The sequence below is a fragment of the Cupressus sempervirens genome, chromosome 1, assembly GCF_028749045.1.
Source record: "Cupressus sempervirens isolate cs-2001-9-10 chromosome 1, ASM2874904v1, whole genome shotgun sequence".
In the NCBI taxonomy this organism is placed as follows: domain Eukaryota; kingdom Viridiplantae; phylum Streptophyta; class Pinopsida; order Cupressales; family Cupressaceae; genus Cupressus; species Cupressus sempervirens.
Window position 1 is genome coordinate 448,731,747 of NC_143118.1, and position 26,205 is coordinate 448,757,951.

Below are 26,205 nucleotides of genomic sequence, written 5' to 3' on the forward strand. Positions count from 1 at the left end.
TAAACATGGATTATGGAAATTAACCTTGGTTAACTAAATATATGGATTAATATGTGATACATTACTTAAAGAGATTTCATAATTAAATTGAGGCATAAATATATGTTATGGATATTGTCACATCTTGTTATTTATGATCATGCTATGTTGTTTATGGTTTGATGTATATGTACATGCTGATTATGATGGATACTGACTCATTTTTTTGTTGTGAGTGCCTAAGTGCTTGTAGGTTCAACTAGATGAGGGTGTGGTCGAGGTATGGAAGGCTAGCCTCTTGGAAAGGGATGGTTGGATCATCCTAAGAAGCCACACACACACACCACATAAGAATTCTAAGTAATTGACGTAATGGTGATAATGTTTTGTTCCTTACCTAGACTCTTAATGATGAAATGGAATGATGAGATGGAAATCTACCTATGGTAAAATTTTTTCAAAATAATTAGATTCTAGTTTTAAAAGTCAATTGCTACTAATCTATTCATGAGGGCATTTATATCAACAAACTATGTATTTACATGTGAGTTCTTTTGTTGTATCAAGTTCAAAAAGGGGGAAACTCTACGTTATAAACATTAAATTGAAGACCAAACCACATATTTACCTCTTCCACCTTAAAATTTGGGGGATGGTAAAAGTAACAGAAGGGGGAAACGGAAAAATATTGGGTTAGTTACATTTCAAGAACAAATATAATGACCGGTTATGCATCTGAGAAGGGGCATATATGACTGTTGGTGTAAATAAGTATTTACTATTTACACTTTACTTAAGTTTACTTAGGTTAATGCATCATTTTATTATTTTGCATTATTTTATCATTTATTTAGGTGAGACACTTAGGAGTTTGTGTACTCTCATGAGTTGTCATGTTGACAACACGTAAGTATGCAACTCTAATTCAGCACACGGTGTCTACAACACTGGAGTTTACATCATTCATTGAGTTGTCATGTAGACAACATAGTTATTCACACTCCTAATTTAGCACATGTTGTCTACCACATTAACTTTTGTGCTACACCATTGTAGGCTTATCCTCTCATCATCACACTTACTCTCATGCTTAATGGAGGATAACCCATATCTGGTGGACATGTTCTTGGTTATATGACTTATCATGTTGCTGACTTCTATACATTCTAGAAGCTCTCCAGAGGCCTTTATATATAGGCACTCCTAGTGTAATTTCATATGGAATATTGAATGAATATATCGTCATTCTGATCATACTCTCTTTTTGGTCTACTGTTGTGCTTGTGTTTGAGTTCCTTGGTCTTGGGTGAATTCTTCTCTAAGGAAAATTCTTACATGGTATCAGAGCCATGGGAGATTCTCTTCACGTAGCCATTCAAGACCATTCATGCTTTAGCACATCGACTGAAATCTAGAGAACTACAAAAATTGGGAGTGTCTAGAGGCAAATCGGACCTTGCCATAACGTTTGAAACATTGATTCGGTGAAGATCAACTATAAATTTGCCTATGCTAGGCTAAAGTTGATCATAAGGCAATTTTCTTTTACAAATCAACACCCAAAGGCACCAATTTTCAATTCTGGGTATGGTCTATTTGATCTATTAAATCTATGTTCAAATATGAATTAATTTAATCTCTGTAATTATTTTTTGATTGTGTGGGTGTTTTTGATTCTTTTTCCCACTCGAGCTAGTAGAGATTTATTTTTTGTAGAACCGAGTAGTCACACCCTAGCCCTACAATTTGGGAGGAATGTTCTGTTAATTGCGGGAAAGCATATTCCTTATTGGTAGGCATTAATCCTCAATATTTTGGTGTCAACATAAGGAAATTTGGTTGACCATTTAATACCTGACGAGAACCCCAATAGTTGGCCACAATACAAACTCCGTAGGTAACTTATTTTATTTCATATCCATGGCTTGGTTTATTTAAAAAGGGCCAAGCTTTCCTCCCCATGAAATGTGGGATTAAAGTTAGGAAAACTGACCACTACATAAGTTTTTTCAGTGCCTGCACAAAGGGTTCTAGTGACTAGTTAAAGTTCTTGGTGTAGCCCACACGAATACCTTCTGGCACTAAATAGTTTCTTCAGTGCTCGCAAAGAATAGAGAAATCTGACATGGTGAATCAAAGTCCTCCAATGATTGAAAAGTCAAATTTCTAGCATCTCTACTCCTATTCTCTTGCCAAATCCATGACAATACATACTGTACACATGACATTTGTTAATTTGCCTGGATAGTGAACGCCACTACGTGGCTTGTACAGTCAACAAAACTGACACATCGACTACCAACAATTTGTACATGCATCAGCACTGAATCAAGATCCAGTTAGCCCATCATACTGCATAGTCGATAGTAACATTAGTAGGCATAGTCACCATTATCCGTATAGCCCTACCTGTCTGTACATAATCATACAAATGATGTCATCATGATGTCATGCTGACATCATCACAAGGCTACAAGTTGTTGATGTCATCAAGTTCATTGACCCAAATTTGACAGCCTTCTAACTATCATTCTAGGGAAAAATAGTACTACTGCAATGACTGTATGACCATCAAATTTAATCCCATCTTTTGCTGATGCAATCCCTCTCCAGATTATTTTTTGATTTTGTATATCGACTTTGGAAGACCATATCTTAGTCATCCAGGCTCCAAATTAGGTGTGATTTATGATTTTTTTTTTGAAATTGGGTAGAATTTCCTAATTTTTTTAGAGTTGTAGCTCTTTTTTGGTTTTGGTGAACGGATTTGTTAGAAATTGTGTCTTTTGGTGACTATACCTATCTAATCTTTCATTTTGCAACTTCAAATGCTTCGTACAAGCTCATCTGTACATGAAAATAGGTTTTTTTTTTTTTGAAAGTGCACTATTTTTCATCTACTTTCCAAATCTATAATTAGATTATAGGGTTGTGTGGACAAAAGCGTCAGTTGTAGAATTAGGTCCTTTTCTGCATTGTAATACTTTGATATATCTTCAGAATTATTGTATATCTGAGATACATTGTAATGTTCCACTTTTGAACTCCATAAGGAGGTTGTAAAAGGAAAAATTAGAAGTCCACTAAGGCCAAATTTGGCAAGTGGCCATTGTAATCACACTACATATAAAGTGCCCAAAAGCATCTTTTTTGGGGGGGTTTCTTGATTTAGTGAAAAGGGGGGGGCGGGGTGTTCTTGATGTTGTGTTCCTCTTTTTGTACAACTTTCTTTCATTTTCTACATCATGTGACATTTTAAGTTTGCAAAATTAACTCCACATAACTATGCTACATGGTCCATTAAAATGTGGTGTCACTTAATGCATAAAGGAGTTTCTCAATATGTAGATGGTACCCTTCCTAAACCAATATGTGATCAAGTATCTACCAGTGAAATCATTGATTGGAAAACAATGGATAGGAAAGCCTTGGGTGATATTTGTTTGGGAGTTGATGACAAGATCATGTATCAGATTTAGAAGTGTCGTACATCCAAGGAAGCTTGGGATACCCTCCAAAACCTACATGGTAAAGTATCTAAAGAGAATTTTCTCAAAATTGAAGATGAGCTTGTCTCCTTAGATCCTAAGTCATTTGATTCCATACATGATTTCATCATTCAAGTGAATAAAATAAGGACACACCTTACTAATTGTGGGAGTCCTATCAAAGATGACAGATTGATCTATCTTATTCATAACAAGCTTCCATTGAAGTACTCCACATTTTTTTCTACTTATAACACCTCAAAGATAACTTTAGGGTTTGCTTATTATAAAGTCTCTTTTGATGATTATGCTGATATGTTGGATAAAGAAGAAAAGAAGTTGAAATTAATGGGGATTCTCAATTCACCTAAGTCTAAGGCATTGAGGGTTCTTAAAATTTAGCCGGTCAATCTTCAAATAAAGGAAAGGGTAAGAATAATAAGTGGAAGAACAAATTAGAGGATGTAGAAAAGACAACACCACAATCAAATCAACAATTCAAGTCCTCAAATTCAAATAAGCAGGGATAGAATAACAAGGACAAGAAAATGTGTGCTTATTGCAATAAATTGGGTCATGAAGAACATGAGTGTTATCATAAAAATATTGATGAGTTGACCTCTATTATGAAGAAACATACAAGGAGAAAGGGTCTTCTTTAGATTGAAAGGGCAAGGGACAAGCACTCATAGCAAATTCAAAATTTTCAAAGGAATGGATTCTTGACTCAGGTGCCTCCTATCATATGGGTTCTTCAAAAGGGGATTTTTCTTCAATGAAGCAATCAAAGGTACCAAACATCTTTGTGGGAGATGCTACAAAAATGGAAGTTGAAGGAAAAGGAAATGTGCATATGGAAAATGGAGAGTTTAAAGATGTTATCTATGTTCCAAACCTAAGCTCTAAACTCCTCTCAATTTACCAGATCACTCACCTTGGAAATGGTCATAAAGTTGAGTTCCTTCCTGACTCAGTAAATTTTCACAGTCTAAAAGATGATTCATTGGTTGTAGTGGGGAAAGTTAATCATGAAAAAAGGTTGTATTAGTTCTCCCACTTTGTGCCCAAGTCTCCTTCACAAGCCTTGTTGACTCAATCCAATTCTCAAATCCAATTATGGCATGAGTGGTTTGGTCATCTTGCCTTCCGCTATCTTCAACAACATTTCTCAAAAAAAATGGTCAACGGTCTCCCTACAACCAACTTTTCCAATGGTGAATGTTCAACAGGTTTAGTGGATATGCATCTAGAGGAGAAGTTACATAAAGAGAAGTCTTCAAGAGCACCAGTTGTTCTTTAGTTGGTTCACATGGTACTAGCAAGTCCTTTTGTAGTGACATCAGTTAGCTAGGGTCGCTACATACTTACTTTCATTGATGACTTTTCAAGGTATAATTGGGTCTACTTTCTTCATAACAAGAATGAAGTGTTGGATAAGTTTCTAGCCTTCAAGACTCATGTTCAACAAAAATCAAGGAAAGCCATCAAAGTTCTAAGGATGAACAATGAAAGTAGATATGTGAACAATAGACTTAAAGACTTTTGCAAACTTGAGGGAATTGATCTTCAAAATCCACCAACATTTAGTCCACATAAGACAAATGTTGCAACATTGAGGGTTTGAACTCTTAAGTCCATGGCAAGTTGCATGATTCAAGCCAAGTCTCTAGATCCATCACTTGAAGTCAAAGTAATCAATAGTGCTAATCACATACTTAATAGGTCTCCTCATCCTATCTTAGATGGAAATACTTCTTTTGAGGCATGGTGAGGTAGAAAACCAATTGTGACACACTTCAAAGTCTTCGATTGTTCAGCATGGGAAAACAAATCTTCTAGGGGATGCAAGGCACCATCACCTTGGCCTTGTACTTTCATCAGTTATGAAGATGGTGTGAAGGCATATAAACTTATGGATCCTGAGACACATGAGATATTTGTGGAGAAGGATGTACATTTTGAAGAAAGTTTACCCAACTTATCCTCTAATCCTCTCTACACATCATACATTATGGAAACTGATAGTGACACTAGTGATAGTGCTTCAACAGATTCAGATATGTGGGGCTCTATTGATAGTCATAGTGAGATTTCACAACATCGGTATAGTCCACATGCATTTATTGCCACAGTGATAGGTCCAACACAGTAGGGCACACCTAGTTGTCTAGCTCTAGCAATAGAGGATGACTACATAGCAGATATTTCAAGTTTATTTGTGGAGTCATACATAGTAGATTTGGTGGACATCATTGATGATATACATCTTCTCTTTGATGGAGAAGATCCTTCTATAGTTGTTGTGAGGGCTCACTCTGACCCTCATGTCCATTCTCTACATGATCGATCTACATAGGTTGATGTGATTGTGGATACTTATGTACAATAGTTGTAGGAGGTCTCTTTATCAATTGAGGAGACAATATATTCTTTGGGATAGGTTCTACATTCATCCTTGATAGGGATAGTTGAATAGGTTTCAGAGACATCAATGATCATCAAGATTCTTTCCACACATAGTAGAAGCATCTCACTTGTACCTAGGGTATTGTTTCTTCCAAAAGGGAGGAACACCATTCTACAGTCCTGGATCAACTTCTACATCGAAGTAATCGCTAGTCAACATTCTTCTTTGGGGGGGAGCCTATCATGTATCTCTTCCTCTTCTCAAGTTTCTCTATTGTATATACTTAATGTATGTCATAATGGGGGGATCTTGATTACTCCATCCATCCATGCATCTAGTTTTTTCATCTCTCTTTTTGGGGTAAGGTTTTTCCCATGAGGTTTTCCCTCTTTCTTTGCTTTATGAGAGATTACATTTCATTATGTACATGGGTACCTAACATGGCCTAGAAGCTGGGACCCATCATGGATTGCATCTTAGATTTTTTGAACTTAAGGGCATTCCCCTAAGTTGCACTTAAGGAGGGGTGTCGATGTAAATAAGTATTTACTATTTACACTTTACTTAAGTTTACTTAGGTTAATGCATTATTATTATTATTTTTTAGATGAGACACTTAGGAGTTTGTGTACTTTCATGAGTTGTCATGTTGAGAAAACAAAAGTATGCAACTCCAATTCAGCACATGGTGTCTACAACACTGGAGTTTGCATCATTCACTGAGTTATCATGTAGATAACATAGTTATTCACACTCCTAATTTAGCACATGTTGTCTACCACATTAATTTGCATGCTACACCTTTGCAGGCTTATCCTCTCATCATCGCACTTACTCTCATACTTAATGGAGGATAACCCATATCTGGTGGATATGTGCCTGGTTGTTTTACTTATCATGTTGCTAACTTCTATGCATTCTAGAAGCTCTCCAAAGGCCTTTATATACAGGCACTCTGAGTGTACTTTTATACGAAATATTGAATGAATATATCATTATTCTAATTATACTCTCTCTTTGGTCTACTATTGTGCTTGTGTTTGAGTTCCTTGGTCTTGGGTGAATTCTACCCTAAGGAAAATTCTCACAATGACAACTAATATTTTGGGAAGACTATCACCAAAGGTGGAACACCAACAATTTAAAACTAGGTTCCTTCCTTACTATTCATTTCAAAATTTCTAAGAAAAATGAGGGAATGTGCTATGAAGTTGTTTTCTTATCCATTGTTGTCTGGTTAAGTTTTCTTTTGGTTGCTTACATCTTTTTATAAGTAGGTTAAAGATGCAAGAAATATTGTACATATAGATTTATATGTAGAAGTTGTAGCTGCGTGCTTGCTACCACATTTCATTACATATGAGAGAATTTAGGGATAATGACTGCTTTCTTTAAGTTTTTGTTGTCTATATATGGAATCAAAGGATTTGAACCCACAAGATTTTAGATAGATGACCAAATTTCAAAAAATAAATAACATCATAGATTTTTCTGAAAATTTCAACATTTAGTCTTCATGATTTGCATAGTTTGTAGTAAAAAATAACAAAAAAATTGGAATTTTAATTTTCATAAATCTGGAAAAACAAAAAGTTTGACTTTGTTTTGTCTTTAGTACATTTTGTTTGAAGCTTAGCTAGTACCATTTTAGACTATGAACATATGATAATAATGATACAATAACAGTGATGTTATCTTTCTCGAACTAACAAGTGGTTTGAATGGCTAATGCAACAATTAATACCATCATAATGACACCTAACTAAGGGAGCTCATTGAAGTTTATAAGAATAGTTAATTAATTTGTGGATGTAGGGACATAATGGATTTGTAGTTTATATAGATAGTAAATGGAATAACTAGGAATGTAATGGTCGATTCTAATGTGCTAATAGGTGTCATGATGCAATTGGATTAGATTTGGTTAAATGAATGTAATTGTTTTAGATCACGGTAAAAATAGGTTTTGAAGGGACCTCAAAACCCTTTTACATCCTCAAAAAATGAAAAAACACGCTTATCAAAAGGAAAGAGTCCATAAACCTACTAAGAAGTAGCATCAAAATTAGGTTTTACAGGGACCTAAAACCACTATAAAAGTCTAGATAATAAACCTAGGTTTTACAAGGACTTGGAACTGACAGTATATAAAAAACTAAAAACTAGAAACTAGGACCAAACATAGGAACTAGAAGAACTAGCTAGCAAATAGGACTTGCACAGGAACTCGACCAGAAAAGAAGACCCAAGAAACTATTGCAATTTTGTAATCATCTTCACAGCCTCCTTACCAATCTTAGCCATATCCTAGATGGAGTTAGCAGTCGAAGAAGCAGCATCAATCAAAGCTTTTTTCCTTGAACTCTGTCTTGTCATCTTGCTTGGGCCCTCCGAAGATGTGGTTCCTTCATTAACTCTTTTACCCAGAGTTGCCATAGCTACATAGATGCTTGAGGTAACTTGCTCCATTTTTGTTCCACTTTCCCTGATGAGCAGTCTAAGATTCTGCTCGTAGTCCTTAAGTTTTTTTGGGATATCTCCCATTTTCACCTCCATGTGTTGAATAATAGCTTGGTCAGCCTCCTGGTTATGTTGCAATGTATCCACTTTCTTCTTTAGCCCCATTATTTCATTATATAACCAAGAGTCGACCTAAAGGAAAGAGTCAGCTTTTTATTTAGCAGAGTGGAGGAAGGAAAGACTGGTTTCCCTCTCCGGGGAGTCACTCACATCATCAACATTGGTGTGTGGAGTAGGGCTATCTTTATCAATATGAATCCCCCCGTCCAACGGTTCCATCTCACCAGGCTCCTCTTGAGTATGGTGGCTCTGTCCCACCTTATCCTGTCCCTCAGTCTTCTTTAGAGGAATGGAAGCTTTCCCCATGTTTTCCTCCTCACTCAAAATGGATAAATCATTATTTTGTTTCTCTTTGTCACCTCCGCTAGACTCGAGATGGGTATCTTCATTTTCAAACTTGCTCTGTTCCAAAATCACCTCTGTAGTATCTTCCTCTGTCCCCTCCTCATTATTGTCTTTTGAGTCTGGGTAACCATCTAGGTTAGAGCTAAACTCCCCAGCATTAGTCTCCTCCTCTTCCTCAAAGGCCTCCTTATCAGAGCCATCAGTGCTCTCCACCTCAATGTCCTCTTCCTCAATATGTCTTTGAGAACTAGAGGGTTTCAGTTTAACCTTTCTTGTCTTTTTTAACACTCTCATCCATTTTTCCTGTAATGAGATTAGGACTCTTATGCTTGGCCATGGACGGGGACGAAGCAATGGACTTATTTTTACAAAAACCCTCAATGAGTAAAATTAGACCTTCATGTAATATGGGTCGAGACTATTTCTTTTTATGGGCATTCAAAATTTGGAGCAAAGAAAACTGCAAATAGAAAGGGAAGGAGATTCTATCCTTGTACTTGAAATGGTTAAGGAAAAAAAAGTGGAATTTGTGCACCCTTTTACTTCTACCATCAAGGATGAAATATTTGTGAATACAACTGAGCACATCACACCAAATACCTTTTGTCTGTTGCACATCAAAGAAGTCACTGCTCTTTTCCAATTGCTATTCTTCTTCTTCTATCTTCGAGAATTTTTTGTAGGCTGCATTGGAAATATTGGTCTACTTTGAAAACTTGATACCTTTAATGGGAAGACTGGTGACTTTGACAATGAATTCGTCAGTCAGCTTAATAGACACTCCATGTAGGGTAACTTTGTCATCCACCCAGTTTTTAAAGAAGGCAGTGGTGACATGGGTTTTGAATCCATGCAACCACTCTAGGTAGCTGGCCACCTTCCCTTTCTGGAGAATCTTCCAAATGTCCTACCTAGCCTTCCAATCATCATATTTTTTGGGTTCCTACTTCCTTGGTTCACCTCCCATATTGCAGAGTAAACAAAAAACCAGAGATACCCTGATATCAAAAGCCGAGAGAAAGAAGCGAGACCAATTTTTTGTGACACGATATCGATAATGCCTTTTTGAGGATACGTGCAGAAAGCATATAGCCTTCACATAAATGTACCTCCTTGGGAATGCTAAACTGAAAATTGTAAGGCCACTCCCTCAAATCATTAAATTTCTAATCCAAGCAAATCTTTCCCACTCTGGAATGAATAACATCATAATTAATGATTGCTTTAAGATCCACTTGTTTGTGCAAGTCATCGAGCCACCTCATCTTTTGCCCTGTTTGAACTACGTGGTTAGCTATCCAATCAACAACCCCATTGGCTTCTCTATAAGTATGGGAGATGATCACCTTTTCAAAATTTTGAAAAAGAGTTTTGATTTTCATAGCTGTTGCCTCTATAGACCAAGAGGTAGTATTTTTTTTGTTAAGGATATTTATAATATTCAGAGAATCACCTTCCAACCATAATTTGGAGTACCCTGACTCAACAGCTAAAATGGTAGTATAAAGGGCAGCCGTAGCTTCAGCAATATGACTATTAGAGTGACAATAGGGATTGCAACAACATCAATAACATTTCCCATATGATCTCCAAGAACACCTCCACATCCTGCTCTTCTCGGGTTGCCCTTGGCTGCTCTGTCAAAATTTCCTTTGATCCATCCATAAGGAGGAACAATCCATTTTATCATCGATCTAGGATTATAAATTTTCAACTTAGGATCTTGAGACAAACATAAAGGAAAAATATATTGATTTCATGTTCACTCATATAAACCCATGTCTGTGCCAAAGTAGAATGTAATTGTTACTAGTCTTGGAGACAAACATAAAGGAAAAATATATTGATTTCATGTTCACTCATATAAACCCATGTCTGTGCCAAAGTGGAACAATAAGATCGGCACTTTAATTATTCTTAGAGTCATTATGAATCTTTTTTTAAGAATTGGTTAAACAATATGCTTGGTAGTACTTAGTATAAACATATAATCTATTCATAAGATTGCATGTTGCAACTTCATTTATAGTTATGGTTGGTAAGGGTTGTGTAATATGTTGAAGCTAAAAACAATAAGATTCAATGTTGAGAATATTTGATGGTGTATTATGAGATTTCTATTTAGTCTTAACATAGAAATCTGGTATGACTAGGAATGTTGGATGTTTTAGAAAAGTACCTTTGAGTTAGAGGGATTGAACACATAGTTAAGAGATCAACCATCCAAGTGCATAGCCATGCTAAATAAAGACACACTCATACTTTTCTAATTGGAATCTTCATTACATTTTTTATTCTCTCTACCTACTAATTCTGATAGAATGGATTTGTTATGCTTCGTTTCTTCCATCAGCTGCATGTGTGTGGATATGCTTACTTTTATTTCGCATATGAGTAGATATGCTTAGATGTTACATATGAGTAGATATGTTTTAGTTATTTATTTCATTACATATAAGTAGATGTGTAGTGTTATTTTCTTTGCCCCGCCACATTTCATGATTAGGCTACTAGACATATATGGAAGTAGTATGTTTCATGACTACACCGGATCTATCCAATCCTCTTGTTTCGAGTTGCTAGGCTTCTCATGCTAGGGTCGGGGCATTCTTTGTGTTAGGAAGAACCTCAAGGAGCTAAACACTCTATGGTTGGCATGGTAAAAAAACTTGGGCAACACTCCCATCTCAGATAGTAGATGGACAATGTTTGACGGATTTGGGGACCGGGTCACACAGAAGGACACATGACAAGGTTTTATGATATCTATCTTGATGGATTGTACAATAAACTTTAGATAATTATTATGATGTAATTACATAAATGGATAATGTATCTCAATGACCTCATTATAATTATTTAATATTCATTTGATGGATGTATGTTGTGTAGATCAACATCTTAAATAATGCAATTATGTACTTGTTTTGATTAACGAATTCTTAGTCCTAATTATGGTTAATGCTATTGAATATTGGCTTTTCAACTAGGATCTTTTCACATTTCATGTATTTGTATGATGTGGCATTTGCTGACCAGGACATGGTTCTTACAAAAAACTATAGCTTGAATTTTGTAACGATGAACATCAAACTTTAAGATCATGGAAGTCTATTCAATTTTGAAAATTTATTTTTTCTTCATTCTATCAAACATGTAAAATGAGGGGGAATAGTTTTTTCCATGTTGGTAATTGTTATTGCTAAATGGTTAATAGTGAAAATAATTTTTTAGTTAAATTTACCTTCCATGCTTTGATAGAAAAAGGATTATTATAGTGGATAAGCTATTGTCAAAATTAACATGAAAGGAATACTAGAATAAAATTTGACAATAAAATTGATGATATAATGAACTCCGAAAAAAATTCCCTTACGTAATGTATGAATAGTATAATACAATATTCATATAGTTATATTTGTATTACAATTTACCACAACTACAAGCCACTAATTTTCTTATGTGATTTATTGAATATTTTTCTCATCTAATTTTAGTATTCTTTGGTAAATATCTTTTATTGTATTTATTGCGAGATTGTTGGGTGCAATTTAGTTGGTGAATGTGGTGAAATAAATAAATTTGATGAATGTTTAGTTTACATCTAGAGTATATTTTATCCCAGTTTATAATGATGATTATGTGGATCCTCTAATTAACCTTCCATCTATATAAGTATTTAAAAAAATTAAAATATAATTTAAATTAATATTCATAATATGAAAAATATGTTCAATTTTATAAGTTTCAAAAAATACTAATAAAATAAAGGACCTTCAATTTATAAAACATTGTACCACACACAATATACTACTCTAACAATTTTTTTTGGTATATTATTATTATATAATAAAATTATTAAAATTATTATACATTATACAATATAATTCATATAAATATTGATCTTTATAATTTTTTAAAAAAAGAACCAAATATAAATTCAACCATTCAAATAATCTAAATAGCATTTCAATTATATTATTCTTATAACCAGTTACGATTGAACTTTTCTATATAGTTGGAATTTTACTAGTAAATTATAATTATTAATACACTAACCTCAAATTAAAGAAATGAGAATTATTATTATAAAAAAAATTACTATACTACTAAAACAAATGACTATACTTTTAACAAGGCAAGTACTAGCCACTATGTGGTACTTGTTATTATTGGTGGTATTAATTTTATTATTTTCCTTATATTTTTAGTCATTATTATCCCCTTTTCTAATTTTATCACTTTGTTCATTCTTGTTATTGTGATTATTATTATAATTATTATTATTAGCATCATTTTTATTGTTAATTTCCTTGTTATTAATAGTGAAGGGGAAGAGCCTTCCCAAGGGGCTATGAATGTCATTACATAGAATGTTAGGGTCCTTAATGTCCCTAACAAGCACTGACTCCTTAAGAGCTACATTTCTAATGCTAAAGTTGGTATCTTTCTTATCCAGAAAACCAAACTCAACAGTCTGGAATTGGGGAAATTAAGTAGATCCCTAGGCTGGAGGGAGGTTAGGGGCTCCCTAGATGAAGGAGCATTAGAGGGCTTGACTTTGATTTGGGACCCTAGGATTGTATCCATTACCTCTATAGAAGTTAACAAATATTGGATGAGTGGGTTAGTCAGAGGCATTCAATCTAATTTCAGCTATAGGATATTTAACATATATGGCCTTATTAACCATGCTGACAAAATCTAGTTATGAATTGAGATGGAAACTAGATTAGGTAAAGGATGGGATGACCTCTCCATTTTGGGGGGAAATTTTAATGCTATCCTAAAATCCTCATAAAAAAAAGTGGCTCTAATTCTCTCCCTCTTACATCAAAGGAAATTTTCAATAGGTTTAGTAGAGTAGGTTTGTTGAAAGTAGCATCTCATGATAACACCTCTACATTTAATAATAGATGAAAGGGCTTTAGTAACATTGTGGAGAAATTAGATAGATTCTTGATCCATGGAGACCTGAATTCAACCCCCTTTTGACTTCAAGTTGAAGTTAAACCAATCTCAGGGTGAGACCACTACCATGTGGAGTTGTGAATTATGGAGGACAAAAGACCTAGTAATTGCCCATTTAAGTTTTTTGAAAATGTGGCTCAAGGATGAGAACTATTTAAGACTCATTGAATAATGGTGGGGGGAAGTAGAGGTTTTAAGCTAAAAGATATTTCAAGTGATGAGTAAATTAAAAATTATTAAGAGAAAATTGAAGGAATGGAATTCCAATTATTTTGGAAACATATTTGAGGATAACTTAACTCTGGAAGATAAAATTTGATAGGACTAGGCTAGGGTAATGTAGGTAGTAGATAATCACTCCTAGATATCCTCTACTCACATAAGTTATCCTTAATCAACTAAGAACAACTTCCCCCCTCGACTACCCTATCTATTTAGGCTTGCTCATTAACTTGAACTTCATTCTAGGCCTCCTTACTAGTTCACTTGTTCTTGCAAGGGTTGGAGGAACTTCTTAGGGTGTCTTAGAATTCTTATCATCCATTTTTGACACTTTATTCATTAGGTTTCTATACAATCCTTTCAAATCCTTTCAAATCCCCTATTAGGTCTAGTAGCCCCAATTAGCCCTCCTAGTTGACTAATTCTAGTTTTGTTCAAAACTTCCCTTAAGAAGTCTAAAATTAAGATTCTAATGCTGATACATTTTTCCAAATACCTCAAGATTATTGAGGTTGTAGGTCCCCAACTTTTATCCGATGCCCTAACCCTATTTTTAACGGTTTACTAGGGTTCAACCACAATCTAAACCAATCAAGAGAAAATTTGATCTCCCTCATTTCTTAGAAACTTTCAAAGTTTCTCCTTACAACCATAATACCTTCACTCCATCCTCTAGCCTTCCATAACACCATTCCTCTTCAAATCAATTCACCCTTGCAAGTAAACTTCTTTCCTTGGCTCAATTTCTGGCCGAGTACACCATTGTCTCGCATGGGGCTTCAAAGGAATTGGGTTGGACCATCATTTATGACTCCAGCCTTTCTCCCACATAATATAAAAGATTTTTACTATAATTACTCAATTTTTCATGAGGTTTCAACCATGGGGAATGCTGGTAGACACCATTTTTCCAAGTCTGCCCAGTACAAGCCAGCAAGCAGACTATTTAGCAAAATATTTATTGTGTACACCAATGGATTGTTAAAAAATTCAAACCAAAAAAATCTTAGTATAAAAACTACATAAAATATTTCAAAACAAACATTGATCTAATCACATCAATCCAAAACTCTAACTTTCATTCCAATTGCCATCAATTTGCAATTTTGTTATAGGTTTCCATACAATGCCAAAATCCCAAGCCTTATAAAAAGTGACTTCTAGGGCCTTAATTAATAATTAAATACCTAACTCAACCAACTTCCATTGATTGGTAACATCCTAGTAACTATTAACCAATTTTGCAACTTTGACAAGAAAAGTTGCACTTTTTGCAAAATTGTCAATATGCAATTTTTGCATTTTTGCCTCTTAGACTTGGTAGGTCTATACCTTATGACCCCAAAACATAAATGGAAAGTATTTAGGCCATATTTAGGCCATTTAAATATATACCTACCCCGCCATGCTTATTTGGCCCTCTAAATCCACTTTTTGCACTTTTACTCTTAATTGACAACAAATGCATCATTACATCTAATTTGCTCATCTCATGCATTGCATTAGTGTTTTATGTTTCACATGCATTAATAATGACTCTTTATTTATATCTACTAGGTCTCATGTCTTATCTAGACTCCTAGACTCTTATTTGCTTCATAGTGGCCTATCCTAGGTGCTCCTGCACCATACTCCTCCATTGAGCTGAAAAGTCCTTCTAGGACTTTAAGAGGGAATGAGAGAAAGGTAGATTCAATTATTATTTAAAAATCCTTTTGCAATCAAAGTGGTTTCACTATATATTTTACCTTGCCACTTGACAAGATGCTTCATGTAGGTCTTGTTCCTAGTCATCTTGTGCACTTTAGAACTCAATACTTTGTCAGCTTGAAAATTACTGGTAGATGGCTTGGGTAGGGTTGCTACAATGTATTATAGGTATACATCCTCTAGTAGAGTTGAAGATAGGTTGCGACCCATGTATGCTACCAAATCTACAACATTAAAGGTAGTAGAAATACCTATATCTACTGGTAGATCAACTTGGTAGGTATTGGCCCCATACTTGGCCAAAATTTTGCATGGCCCCACCTTTCTTATCTGGAGTTTGTGTGATTCTCCCTTGGATAGTCTATGCTTGTTAATATGGACCGTGACATAGTCCCCAATTGCAAATTGCACATCTCTCTTCTTGGCATTTGCCCTTTGCTTCATATTTGCTGTATTCTACTCCAAGCTTTGTTTGACCATCTCATGAACCTCTTTCATAGAAAGAGCAAAGTCTCTAGCCACTCCACTGACCTCTACACCTACTTTCATGTCCCTTGGCTCCAAAATGCCTCTTGGATGCACTCCGTAGACCAGTTCAAAGGGACTCTTCCCAGTAGATCTATTAACAGTACCATTGTAGGCATAGTTTGCTTGTGCAATGATGTGGTCCAAAATCTGACCATATTCTTTGGTCAAGCACCTTAAAAGGTTATCTAAGATCCTATTAACCACCTCTGTCTACCCACCTATTTGAGGATGGCATGTAGACCCAAATGAAAGTTTGGTGCCCAATTTATGTCGTAGAGCCTTCCAAAAATTACTCATAAAATTAGTGTCCCTATCAAACACAATGGTAAGAGGCAAACCATGTATCCTTACTACTTCTCTAAAGAAACAATTCGCAATAGCACATGCACCATGAGTAGTTCTACATGGCACAAAATGAGCCATCTTGCTGAATCTATCCACAATGACATAAACACTATCATAACCTTTCTTTGTTTTAGGTATCCCCACCATAAAATCCATGCTCAAACATTCCCAAGGTCTTTGAGGAATAGGCAATGGTTGGTTATAAACCTTGCATTGGTGGCAACTCCTTTGGCTTTCTGAAAAATAATACAATACTCCACATAATTCTTCACATACCTATGCAATGTAGGCCAATAATAGAACCTTTGGACCACATATACTATTTTATGGATTCCAAAATGCTCACTCAAAGCACCATTATGATTCTCTTGTATGAGGTTTTCTCTAATAGAGCCCCTTGGTACACATAGCTGATTGCCTTTGAACAAGAGGCCTTCCTACAAGGTAAAATCAGGGTATTCATGATGAAAATGGTTAGCATAATCAGTACACACCTTATGAGGTTTGGAAAAGTTTGGGTCATTAGGATACATCTCCTTAAAGTTCTCAATCCCCACACTCCTAATCTACACTTCTTGCACAGTCAAAAACCTATGACTAATTGCATCTATAACCCTATTAGAAATTCCTTTTTTATGTTTTATGGTGAAGGTGTATGCTTGAATATACTCTACCCATTTCATATGCTTGTGAATCAACTTTTCTTGGGAATTGAGAAAGCTTAAGGCCTGATTATTAGAATATACAACAAATTATTTAGGCAATAGATAATGCTTCCATTTCCTCAAGGCTTGGACCAAGGCATACAACTCAAGATCATAGGAGGAATACTTCCTCTTGGCTTCATTCAAATTTACACTATGAAATACAACTGGCTTTCCCTCTTGGCTAAGTACTACTCTAATGACAAGGTTACTAGAATCACACTCAATAGTGAACAATTTCTTAAAGCAAGGCAAAACCAAAATAGGTTGGGTGGCAATCTGATGTTTCAACTCCTCAAAGTTCCTAGTGGCTTCATTAGTCCATTTAAACTTGGCTCTAACCCCACCTTTTATAGTCTCTAGCAATGGTGCACAAATATGGCTAAAATGCTTGATGAATTTCCTATAAAATTATGCTAAGCCATGGAAGCTTCTTACCTCTAATGTAGGCTTGGGTGTTGGCCAACTGAGTATAGCCTCCACCTTGCTAGGATCCATCTTGTGTTGTCCTATGAGATGAAAAAACCCAAGTAGACCAACCCCTCCTTCATTAAATCACACTTTTCCAAGTTGATGGTGAGTTGAGCATTCGATAACATTTCCAAAACTAGACTTAAATGCCTTAAATGTTCTTCCTTTGTACTACTAAAAATCAAGATGTCATCAAGGTAAATTACAACAAACTTAAACAAAAGGGAATCACTTGCCACTCATACAATCCTTCAGTAGTCTTAAAAGTTATCTTCTACTCATATCCCTCCTTAATCCTTATTTGATGATAGCCACTCTTGAAGTCAATTTTGGTGAAGTACTTTGCATTGCCCAAATAATCAAGTAAGTTTTCAATTCTTGGGATTGGGAATCTATACCTAATTGTTGTTTTGTTGATTTCTCTTGAATCCATACACATCATCCAAGTACCTCCCTTCTTTGGCACCAAAAGAGTTGGCATTACACATGGGCTTACACTTTTCCTTATTAAGCCATGGTGTAACAACTCCTACACTTGTTTGGCTATCTCTTCATGTTGGCTAGGTGCCATTTTATAAGTTGCTTTATTAGGTAAAACCACTCTAGGAATGAATTCTATTTGATGGGTGATAGCTCTCTTAGGCGGCAAGCTGTGCTTTCCATCACTTACAATGTCATCAAATTGATTCAACAAATCTTGCACTTCTCTAGGTAACTGAGATCTGATTATGCTTTTTGCATTTTGGGGCTTGACAATAATGGCATACCATGCACATTCTCCTTCCTTCATGATGTTTAGGAAATCCTTACCTACCATGAGTCCATTAGGTTACTCTTTCATCTTGGATGAACTTCCACCATGTGAGAGCTACTCCTCTCATCCTTACCTTTTCCACTTTTACCTTTTGAGCTTCTATTACATTCTCACTTTCAAAGTAGTTTTCCTTGCCTTCCAACCATTCCAAGACATGGTCTATATCCAGATTCCCACAAAAAATTGGTACTCCTAATGCTTTCTAACTCAATTCTTTGGCCCTAAGAAAAGGTTCCTCTACTATTTTAGGATCAAGTGTGGCTGCCTCCTTTTTACCAGACAACTATTGCTTTTGCTTGCTATGTTCCTTTTGTTGGTTGTTCTTATTGGTCACTAATTCAATATTGAGAGCTTCTCTCTCAAGGGTTTTCTCCAAGGCTATTATATTATCCTTCAACTCTACATTCTCCTCATCCTGCTCTTAGACCTTCTTAGCCAACTTTGTGTTTGTCACCATGCTAGATCCTGTGGAGGTTTCTCCTTCACTATCAGACATGCACTGTTGGTTCTGAAAATCAAATTTTTGGGCTCTGATACCAATTTTTTAGGACTAGGCTAGGGTAATGTAGGTATTAGATAAGCACTCCTAGATATCCCCTACTTATACAGGTTATCCTTAATCAAATAAGAACAACTTCTCCCCTTGACTAACCTATCTATTCAGGCTTGCTCATTAAGTTGAACTTCATTCTAAGCCTCCTTACTAGTTCACTTGTTCTTAAAAGGGTTGAAGGCTCTTCCTAGGGTGTCTTAGATTTATTCTCATCCATTTAACACACTTATTTCATTAGGTTTCTATATGATCCTTTCAAATCCTTTCAAATCCCCTATTAGGTCTAGTAGCCCTCAATTAGCCCTCCTAGTTGACTATATATGGTTTTGTGCAAAACTTCCCTCAAGAAGACTACAATTAAGCTTTTGATGTTGATTCCCTTTTCCAAGGCCCTCAATATTCTTGAGGTTTTAAGTCTCCAACTTCTATTTGGTGCTCTAACCTTATTTTTAAGGGTTTTCTAGGGTTTAGTCACAATATAAACTAGTCAAGAGCAAATCTGCTCTCCCTCACTTCCTAGAAACTTTTATAGTTTCTCCTTACAACCACAATACCTTCACTTCATCCTCAAGCCTTCCATAACACCCTTCCTCTATAAATCAATTCACCCTTGCAAGTAAACTTCTTTCCTTGGCTCAATTTGACGTAGGGGTAGATGAGATAACTGGGGCCAAAGGCATAACCAACTATCCAAACCGCCTACAAGAGTAAACACATCAGAAAATAAACACCAAATAACAAAAAACTTGGGAGATAGAGGAACAAAGTGACTCCATAGATTCATCAAGTTATCAAATACATGCCCAGTTGTAAGGCCTTCTGGGTTACAACCACATTACAATTAAAATCCACAAAGATCAAACTTCACAATTCAACTTGTTTCTGCTCTTCCTATGTTCTTTCTCCTAACTTTGATACCTAACACTCTACCCAAAACCTTATTAAATACATGCATGGAAAAAAGTCATCCTATTACAAATACAAAAAAAAAACTCTTATATTAAATGCTAAAACAAGCCACAAGTTGGCTCTCAACAAATGCCTATCCCAAAATTAAATGCAAAGGTCGGCTCCAACTAGAAATTGAACACAGATAGCTTGGAAAAAAAAGGATCAAATAGAATGCTGCAACTTGGTGAGCTCGAAAACCATAGAGAACTCAACAACCAAAGAAACTTGACAACCCAAGAGAACTTGGTGGCAACTGTGAACTTGACAACCAAAAGGAACTCAGTAGCAGTTGTAAACTCAAAAAAAATCGTGAATGTGGAAAGAAAGACATTGCAACTTGGAAGCAACTAAGAAACTCGACAAACATGCATGATAGAAATGCAACCCAGGGTGCTCCCACATCACAATTTCTAGTCGAGTACACCATTGTCTCATGTAGGGCTTCCAAGGAAATGGATTGGCCCATCACTTCTGATTCTATCCTTTTTCCTACATAATATAAAAATATCTACTAGAATTCCTCAAGGTTTCATCAGTTTCAACCATGGGGAATGCTAGTAGACACCATTTTTCCAAGTCTTCCCAGTAGAAGCCAACAAGTAGACTGTATAGAAAAAAATTTATTGTGCATACTAATGAATTATTAAAAAATTCAAACAAAAAAAAAATCTTAGTAAAAACATTGCATCAACTATATTGCAAAATGAAAACACTGATCTAATCACATATAAATCCAAAACTCTTTCATTCCAACTGCCATCAATTTGATGTTTTGCTGTAACTTTCTATAGGATGCCAAAATATTGAGCCATAAAAAAGTGACTTCTTGTGGCTTACATACCCATTCCATACCTAACTCAACCAAACCAATTTTGCAACTTTGACAAGAAAAGTTGCACTTTTTGCAAAATTGTCAATATGCAATTTTTGCAAAATTGACTATTGCATCTTAGACTTGGTAGATCTATACCTTATGACCCCAAAACATACATGGAAGGTATTTAGGCCATATTTATACCATTTCCATGTCTACCTACCCTATTATTCTTATTTGGCCCTCTAAATCCACTTTTTGTACTTTTACTCCTAATTGACAATAAATGCATCATTACATCTAATTTTCTCATCTCATGCATTAAATTAGTGTTTGGTGTTTCACATGCATGACTCATGGCTCTTTATTTCTATCTGATAGGTCTTATGTCTTATCCAGAATCCTAGACCCTTATTTTATTCTTAGTGACCTAACCTAGATTCTCTTGCACCAAACTTGCAACCCTCAATGAGGGAGTTATTAAATATGGTATGAGGGAGGAGAAATTTTGAGAAGAAAAAGAATTAATGCTAAAATATGAGGAAGTCCTAGCAAAAGAAGAGTTTTTTTGGAGACAAAAATCAAGAGAGATTTGGTTAGAAGCAGAAGACAACAAAACAAGAAATTTCCATAATAGTTCTAAACAAAGAAAAGTAGTGAATTAGATCTACTACATAAAAGGATCAAATTGCTATATAAATATATACCAATGGGAATAAACTTGGAAGCAGTGTTGTATTTTGAAGGTATTTACAATAATGGAATTAGCTCCAACTTGCCTTCTCAACACAAAATTCTAGCTAATATCCTTAAACTGATTTTGAATGAACAAAATAAGTTTCTAATTGGAAAATTCACTAAAGATGAAGTAGAAGCAACACTCAAGCAAATGCATCATTAGGCCAAATGGCTTCCTTGCCAGTTTCTTTTAGAAATATTGGCACTTTATGGGAGATGATATCACTAGAGCACTAGAAGGTGTGAGAAACTTAGGTAAACTTCTATGTGAAGTTAATAATACCTTTATAGCTTTCATCCCTAAAAAAGATAGAGTGGAATCTTTTAATGATTATAGGCCTATTGCTCTATGTCATACCCTTTATAATATTTTTACAAAAAAATTACCTCGTATGCTCTAGAAGATCCTAACTAGTCTCATTAGCAAAGAACAAATGAGTTTCATCCCTAGCATATCCATCTACAATGGTTTTATTTTAGCCCAAGAAGCTATTCATACAATACAATCTAAAAAATTCCCTAGTATGCTCATCAAGCTGGATATCAAAAAAACATATGATAGGGTTGATTGGCACTTCTTATGCAAATGTCTAAAAGCATTGGGCTTTTCAAAGCGATGGGTCAAATTAATATTTGAATGTATCTCAACCTCAAAGATGTCAGTCCTCATTAATAGTACTTTGATGGGTTTTTTTTTAGTATATCTCGAGGACTAAGGCAAGGAGATCCCATTTCCCCCTTTCTCTTCATCTTAATGGCAAAGACATTAGGTAGATCTATCTTGTAGATGAGAATGATAGAAGAGATTAAAGGAATCTCCATTACCAGTAATATAGACCCATCCACCCATAAAATTTTTGTAGATGATACAATGTTGTTTGGTGAATGCTTGATTAAGGAAGCATAGATCTTGAAAGAAAATTTATATTCTTACACTAAGGTGTCTGGTCAAGAGGTTAACAAAGAGAAATCTAATATTTTTTTCTTCGACACAACCCCTGAGATGGAGTTTGCAATCTATAATATTCTAGGTTTTAAAAAAGGATCCCTTCCTTGTATATATTTAGGTCTCTCTTTGAATCCATGTTAGAAGATTTATAGGCTATGGGAACCAATAGTGGATAAAATGAAGTAAAAAATGGCTAGATGGAAAGAAAAAAGGCTATCTTCTACATGAAGGAAAACAATGGTATCTTCAGTTATGTGAACCTAACCTATCTATCAATTGTCTTGTATGGGCCTGCCTAATAATAAGCTAAATGAAGTTTCTAAATTCATTAGAACCTTTTTCTAGTAAGGCACTGTTGACAATAAAAATATCCCTCTATTTTCATGGGGTCAGGTATGCTACTCTAGAGATGTGGGTGGTATTGGCATCAAGAACATCAAGATACAAAGTCTCACATTGGAGGCAAGGTTTTTGTGGAAGATGCTTAGGTTTCCCAATCTCAAATGGGTTAAGATCTTAGTGAAGAAATATCCTTCCTCGATGGATCTTATTAATATTTTTAGAGAACCCAAGGATCTAGATTTTGGAATTTCTTATTAAAATGCAGATTCATAATCCAAGATAAACTATCTTGGAGCCTTGGAGATGGCAAGGAAGCCCCATTTTGGGAGGAATAATGGGGTGGTTATAAATCCCTATCATATTATTTACCCTTGGGTCTAATAAGATCTTATCTTAAAGAACTTTGGGGTTCAAGGGTCCATGACTATGTCATATTTGATGATAGTGGACTTAATTGGCATTAGAAGGAATTTTCTTTGAAGCTCTCCCCGATAAAGAAAAGATCCTTCTAAAATCCATCCTCCACTCTAGAAACTATTAGAATCTAAAAAGATTTATAACCTATAAAACTAATGCAAAGAATAGATATCTAAACTATGAATGCAAATGATACAAAATCAAAATAGAAACATAGAGTTAGTCTCCAAGAGAGTAATGGAAATACTAGAAGCAAAATAGCATTAAGAGGATACAAAAGAAAGAGATGGAAATAAAAGCCAAGTAGCATGCTTATATAGGCTAGGAAGAGGGAGGAGGTGGCAACACTGACCAATGAGGAGCAACCATCTATCAGACTAAAGATAGAAAAGTATCTTCCCAAGATAGCTAATGGATGCTCACATGTAGGAAGGTGACACCTTGCAACCATTCACCTAATAAGACATGCTTTATTAACCTAAGCAAGATTAGTAAAAGTGTAGGAAAAACCTAGTAATATAGGGAAAATTAAATAACCTACTAGGAAATAAAAAACTACACTAAGACCCCCCCATAAGTGAAGCTTAGGTGGATGTAGAAATGGGTCTTGACAAGTCAAGCCTAATGAGGTACCCATGTACATAAAATTCCCCCAAAAGAGAGAGAAAAGAGACCCCCTCGAAAAAAGTTAGGACTTTGAGTGAGAGGAAGAGGCCCCCCCCAAAAGATGAAGCATCTTGCACCCCAACAAAGCTTGCAAATGAAGGAACTTGCTCTTAGTGAAGGGTTTGGTGAAGATATTAGCAAACTGCTCAGAAGTTGGACAATAGCAAAGGTTGATGATGTGAGCATGGATGAGCTCCCGAATGTAGTGCATGTGGATCTCCATGTGTTTGGTCTGCTGATGATGGACCGAATTTTGTGAGATTTTAATGGCACTCTAGTTGTCATAAAATATGACTGATGACCATCTAATTTGGATACCAAACTCAGTGAGAAGATGTTGAAGCCAAATGGCCTTAGTGGTAGCATTTATAGCCCCTCGATACTCAGTATCAGTAGAAGATAGAGCAATAGAAGACTGCTTTTTTCTCGACCAACGAACAGGACCTAAACCAAGTGAGAAGCTATAACCTGAAGTAGACTTACGATCCTAAAAATCACTCATCCAATCTACATCTATGTAGCCCACCAAATCAAGCTCAATACCTACTGCATAAAGAATCCAACAACTATGAGAACCCTAAATGTAGTTAAGGATTCACTTGGCAACATTCTAGTGTAGCTCATGAGGCTCCTACATGAATCAAGAGACCATGCCTAAAACATATGAGATGTTGGGTCTCATATGAGTTAGATAAATGAGACTCCCAACAAGTTGGCTTTACAAAGTTCCATCAACAAGTGGAGAAGAACACTGAGCATCAAGTTTGACTCCAAAAAGGAAGGAAGTTGGAGCAAGCTTATAATCAACCATATGAAACCTTGAGAGTAAATCTAGAGCATACTTGGGCTATGTGATGGTGATCCCAGAAGGAGACTGAAAGATCTCAATCTCGAGAAAGTAATGCAACAAGTCCAAGTTAGTCATCAAAAAACTATCCTAAAGGGAAACTTTGTTGATGGTTTTCAACTACTCCAAGCTTCAAAAGGAGTAACTCCCTTCAAGGCTTAATGAGGAACGTGGTTCTGGATATAACGAGCATAGTTAATGGCCTCTGCCCAATACTATGGTGCAAGAGATCTAGAGTGAATCATATAGTTTGTCATTTCCTTCAAGGATCTATTCTTCTATTCTATAACACCATTCTATTGAGGATTGTATGGAACTAAATGTTTCAAATCAATCCCCTCTAAAGTGAAAAATCTCTCAAACTGATGGTTGAAATATGCACCACCATTGTCTGTGCACAAAATTTTGATGGATTTCCTGGACTAGTTCTCTACAAAAGTTTTGAAGTCTTGAAAATGATCAAATACATATGAGTTTTGTTTGAGAAAGTACACCCAAGTATATCGAGAAAAGTCATGAATGAATGTGAGGACATATCAGGCCCTACTAAAAGAAGGATGCTGAAATGGATCAGCCAAATTACTGTGAACTAACTCTAGTATTTGTGAAGCTCTCCATGCCTTACCTTTGTCAAAATTTTCCTTAGGATGCTTACCAAGAGTGCAACCTTGGAAAACACCACTTGAGAACTGAACTGAAGGCAACCTTGTGACCATGAGCAAAATTTAAGATAGCCAAATCACTCATGCCATAATTTACTCACATAATTAGAGTTAGTGAGAAAAATAGTCAAAGGAGGATCAGGAACAAAGTGAGAAAATAGATAGAGTCATGACTGATGATTTTCTCTCCCAACTAAAACTATAGAATCACTGTACAACTCATGTATCTCCACTGAATTAGGAGTGAACTCAAATTGCTTGCCTAAACATGTGTGAGAGATCTGGTATACTGATAGGAGATTAATTGATAATGAGGATACATAAAGAACATCATGGAATGTGCCATCCCACATCAATAGAACCTCTCCTACACACCTCAATAGGAGTATCATCACCCATCAAAATAGAAGGCATAGTACATGGCTCCAAAGATGCAAGTTCTTCCTTATATGAAGCCATGTGGTGTGAAGCACCCAAATCAAGAACCCAAATGGATGGTGAGGAAGCAACTACAACAAGGGCCCTGCCCTTTCCTTTCCCCTTTCTATTTTCTTTTGCCTCATTATACCCTTCATTAGAATTTTGTTTGATAGACTCCAAAAAATTGATGTTATTCTTCTCAAGAATGTGTTTCAAGTGATTAATTTGTTTCTTCAAACATTTATGTTCATCATGGCCGAGTCTTTTACAATAGGCACATTG